Here is a 6,000-nt window from a genome sequence, read left to right on the forward strand (position 1 = left end):
GTCGGCTGTAGCGGCCTTCCAATGAATCAGTTAACGAATGTACCGGACTGTGAATTGGATTCTAAAACCTTCGTTACTAAAATAAAAGGGATTCGGTGTTTTCTATTGTGCACAATCGGATGAAAGGAAAAAATAATTCAGCTTGCGTCGATTCACTTGTGCGAGCGATCGCGTGAGGACTGGTGCGCAATGCATGAAACAAAAGCACACAAAAAACACATACACATAGGCCCATACAGGGGGGCCATATTTCAAGGTTTTGAGTTCTCATCAAAATAACTAAAAAAAAAAAAAAAACAGCTATACTCATATGAAATGCTAGCAGCACACGAACCACACAAGCGAATGCGGACGAGCTGGTGCTGCAACGTGGCACACCCGTACACATACACACATTTGCAGTTGCAACGCGGGTTCGCTAAGCCGTAAAAACTGGCATAAAAATTATCGATGATCAAACGGATGCGATAAACTGGTCCAGTTTGGCAATAGACGGTGGCAAACGGTTGATATTTTTTGTGTGTCTACCTCTTCTATCGAGAACATTGCGAATAGAGCTGCAGCGATCGTGCTTCTAATGCAATCTACCATGTAACTCGCCTACCTAGCGCTTTGATGTAAGTTTAAAAAAATGAACAGCGAACAAAATGGCAATTTTGCAACCGAAATGCTACATTCGATTTGGTGTTCATTTTTGGGCCATGTTTTATGTTTTATGTTTGGTTTTGTTTTTTATCTTTATCCTGCTTTCACTGCCTGGGTATGGATGCTTGCTGAATGAAAGTTAATTTTAATTGTTTTCTGATATAAGATATCGAGGCAAGTGTTGATTTCGTTCGCATGTCCTCATAAAAAGAAACATTTTAGTTTTTAATTATCATGGAATTTGTTTCTTATTGTGAACTACCCTCTCAAAAGGATCGCCATTTGCTTTCCATTTTGCGATAAGGGACAACTTATCCAGCTGCTAAATTAAATATTCAAGGCTCGATTTGAAGCGAAATAGGATCCCTCAATATAACCTCAATCACCTTTCCCCTGCCTGCATCAGTGTCCGGCATTGGACGATGACCGCTCGATGTTACGCTGTAACATTGATTTTCTTTTGTTAAACATCATTAATCCTATTTTTGTAACTCCTGCACTCAAACAGAAATACGCTTCGATACGCAACATTTTGAAGCAAATTATTTACGATGAAATATGACACCACTCGACATATTTTATCGTTCGCTATCCGCCATTGTTCCAACCAGTCCAACGGACAATGGCCTTAAGACAGTGCCATTCGCCAGTGTCGGAAAGGCATTCGCTCTGCTCGAATCCGCGCGCGCGCTCGCTTCCGCTTACGGCCTCCCATGCCTCGGGATGGATAAATCAAATTTATTGTTATTCGACCGATAAAGTTCAATAAAAATCAACCGGCATCATCGTTTTCAATGAACTATGCTGAAGGACCCGTGTCCCGTGACCGGCACTCGGTGTTCGATTATCGATCGACCACTAACTGTCCAATTTCCATTCCGTGCCCGTCTAAGATTTCCCCACGGATATTGGTATGTGTATGTGTGTGTGTGTGTCGTGAAAATTGGTCATTTCGCTCGGGCAGCCTGAAAGCGTACACCACTTTTAGAACTCGTGTCCGGTTCGGACAGTGCTTGTTTTTTGTTTGCTTCTTTTGCTTTTGTACAGATCATTTCAGATTATGGCGATTGTCTCGCAGCCATTTGTGTGATTGCTGATGCGGATAGCACGAATACGTGGCTAGACCAGTTAGATAGGAAAGCAACAAAACCATAGATAAAATTATTATCTGGAGTAATAAAACCTCGGTGCTTTTGCTTTCGTGCGAATGCGAAACGTGCAGAGCCGAAGGCGTGGTCATCTTTAATGTTTGCTTAAGGAAGTAAAGACATTTGAAAAAATAAATTGTTGCTGTCGAAAAGTTCTAGCAAGTCAATAACATTCTACTTGCTCCTACATAGTAAAAGCTTCATACTCATTTAAGGTTTATTTAAATGTGAAAATTTGAAATTATCTGCAATCGTGCGCCATTTTCAACACTATTTGAAGCAGTATGAACAAAGTTCTATTAACGATCGCTTGGTTAAACGATCAAGTTGGTTAAAAAGTAGGTAAAATAACAATTTATATTAAATATTTATTTATATTTTTGGAAAAGCAGTATGGAGTTATATCAATCAACACATTCCTACCGCAACTACTAATTATAAACATGCAGTCGATTTTTAAATTAGAATCTTTGGGTAGATATTGATTTTTAACTGTAAAATTGACATTTTACAAATATTTCTATTACTGTTAAATTTCAACTCAACGACTGACAGCAGTCTGATGAAAAACTCGAAAGTGTTAAGTCGCAACCAATAAAAGTTGTGCGTACAGGAATTTACCGTGTTCAGTTCATTGCGTTAGGAATATCCACTGAGATATCACAGTTACTACATCACAGTTAAAATAAACTATTGTAGAATCGTAAAAGCTTTTAGTTTTAGTAATTAAAAGAATAAAAAATGATGGAGAAATGCCAAAGAATAAACCAACTCTGAAATTTAATCACTTTGCATAGTTCTCTCTTCGTGGCAACCATGGGCAGAAACGATTCAAGAAACCACTTTAAATCACAATCAATGATGATAACAATCAATCAAAGAAAAAACAAAACAATGCAAAAATAATGAAAACATGGATAACAATCGCACTTTCTGGATTTGGTTTGTTTGTTCAAAAACGGCTAACCCATTCCATCGATGTCGTCCTCAGCCGTGGCACAACTACGTAGACAGAAAAGCGCAAAAGAACGTAGTAAAAAAAAAGACAAATACAGATACACCACTATCAGCAAAGTGACAGGCTGCTTTCGTCGGCAGCTCCCCACCGAGCACCGATTTGTTGCGAATGCGCGAATGCCCTAGTGCAAACAAAATTATAATTTATTCACGCCAGCGCCAAACGACGGTTGCCTGTGTGCGGCAGGTGGACCAACGGTGCGAACATAAAAATGGAAGAACAAGCTATTCGTTAACAGTCCGGGAGCACAATCCGGGGCGAAAGAATTATGACCCTCGATTCTTTTCACCCCGGTGGAACCCTTTCGTTAGCGTTGGCCAACACGGAGCCGAACGAACGTCCAATGAAGCCGGCTCGCAGAATCTCAAGCTTAAAGCATTCGAGTCATAATGTCAAAAACACCTTCCCGAATCCTTCCCTAAAGACGGAAACACTTCATCGTCTCATCATCGCGCTATCGGTTTTACCGATTTCACGAACCACGCTTGGGAGCTAATTTGGCTGATATTAAGCTGATAAAATTAAGCACAGCACACCGGTGCCGGCGCTGGTGATTTGCCATTTTCAATTTATATGGGAACGATGCGGACGGAACAATCGATACCGGGATCGGGCGGGGGCAAGTCGGGTGAAGGAGCTTTGCTTTATGTGCTCGTCGTAGCGATTTACATCATCTTAAATTTAATCCGGCGCTTATCGTGCTTCAAATCCTCGTCTGAAGCTTGCGACTGCTAACCAGCTTCGTAGCAGTTTGTCGCTGAGTGAATTTTGTCAGGGATTATGAATTCATTAATTTATTTGCTCTTCGCGCGAAGTGGAGCTTAAATCACAAATTTGACATTTTGACTTTGGAAGCGACGATTACTTTTTACAGCGTTAGTGGTAGAGCCTGAGTGTGTGTGCGTGTGCCGTTGAGTCAATTCAAGGGGGAAGGAACAATGAACTCTTAAACACAAGCCCGGCTATCCACAATCCGTTTCTTTCATTTGTTTTCTGCTTCAGTGTGTCACGCAATAACACTACAGTAGAATAGCAAATATACCAAAGAGTCCGCAAGAAAGGCAAACAGTGAGCACCAACAATGGTACTCTCGCGCTAGTGAGATGCAATGAACTCACCTTTTCACTATGTTTTTCACCGTCGCTCTTAAAGCCGGCTTCCAGTCGTGCGGTAGTCGCTTCGTGCTCTAGCAGCTCTCAGTATTTCGTCGTGAGTGAATCAGTCAGTTTTCTCTGCACTTCCTGACAGTGTATCTTGCATTTCGTAGTCAATATTCGACGTTCGACAATTTGTGACAGTTTTTAAAACATTCCGACATAACCTGTACCATCGTGTTCTCTTACTCAACAACCTTGGCTTAAATTATCTTCCGGAAGGGATGTATAAATATTGCACTTTCATTCCATCTCATGTTTCTAGGTTTTCAAACTAAAAAAAGAAAAAAAATACACATCTGCGTCGTGTGTGTGCAGCCACGATGGCTTATTTATATTGGAGCCCATAGCATTGTCCACCGATTCAACACCCCTCCGATGGTTGAGAAGCTATTTTTCACATAAAGTGATATAAATTTTTCCTCACATTCTGCTGCTTTACCCCTGGTTTGAATATTTCAGAAGGAATGTCGCTCCACTTTTATGCTTTTTAGAGCAACGAAACGTGCCATTTTCCGTACGGTTTCCTCTCCCGTTACCGTCACCATTTCACACATACTCTTCGGGGTTCGCTATGGCACTAAAACACAAGCACGAATCAACAAAAAAAAAAAAAAAAAACACACATACACCAAACTCCCCATAAAAGGAGTGAACTTTCAAAGAACGGTTACAGTACCGCCCGGCAATGGACACTTTTCACCGCACCGGATATCAGTTGGTTGGCCGTTGCATTATTAACAGGATCTGCCCTCAGTGCACCATTTTGGATACCGGGGTATCTTGGGATGAAGCGGAGATGGAGAAACGCCGAAAATTCAAACGCGGAAGAGCGAAAGTGAAACTAAAGGGAAGTGTAGTCGTTTTTAATGCAAAGCTGCCATTCACCACGACGAAATTCTTGTGACAATGCAGGCAAGAAGAAGCCAGTAGAGTGGTAGCGTGGAATTGGTGGAAAGTGTTTGGCTCGACAATTTGTTTAAATCCCCCAATTGCTAATGGAACGGCTGTTCGATGGCTTGTGACAGTTTGAACGTTGTTATTTTTTTCAAATTGCAGTTAAGAGGACTGTGGCGCCTTGTCACTGGCTTTGGCGTTTCGTAGATTGCGAATGGAACAAATGACACTGGGCAGCTTTATATAATTATCTTTTGTATTTCATGTTATAAAAAAATGTAAACATATTATACCTGAGTAAATATTAAAATTTGGAGGTGTAAAGAAACTTCTATTCGATTCGCGCACCCTATTTTCTTACTGTTTCAACACACTTTCGATCGATTTTCTCATAAAGAAAAACAAACCTTTTCCTTGCTCATTGCTTGTTGAAAGGTATTTATTTGATAACAAAATGAAACATGCTCGGTGATTGATGAAAAGCAGAGCTAATTTATGCTTGTCTGCTTTCGTGTGTCGTTTTTTCTTATCTTTCACGTTTCGTTTTCATCTACCTTACAGCAGCCCTGTGTACAATACTCTGTAGCGCGTGCACGATAGTAATGAAAATAATCCACCGCTTCACGGAAAAATCATTAAAAATAATGAAGTATATAATGTTATTACGCATACCTTGCGTGCCTCACATTTATCATTGTTTTCTGATTGTTGTGTGCGCCCTTGGAATTAGAGCAGATTTTTCGTTACATTCTTCCCAACAGAGAGTTTAACCTGCCTGGATGAGCAGTGCAAACATCGGTATCATTATTTTACCGCACAACGTTGTCTCTTCTTAGGGTTGCACGCACCCTATTCCACGGCCGTTGAATCAAGAGTCTGCGAGCGAATCGCTTCGTGATGAAAGAAAAGTATGTCTACGCTTCTGTTTGCGCACAGAACATTCTTATTATAATAATTATAACTCATCTACGAGGAAGCTTTAACATTATGCGTGACTAAACACTTGTTTGGATGGTCTCGATTTTAAACAGTGCTTTAAGCATCATCAAGCAATCATATCTTCTAAGGATAAGGATGAATAAATATAATTCTTCGGGTAAACCTATTCCCAATTCAACCAAAGTGCAATGAAAGAACT

Source organism: Anopheles merus, chromosome 2R (assembly GCF_017562075.2).
Source record: "Anopheles merus strain MAF chromosome 2R, AmerM5.1, whole genome shotgun sequence".
NCBI lineage: Eukaryota > Metazoa > Arthropoda > Insecta > Diptera > Culicidae > Anopheles > Anopheles merus.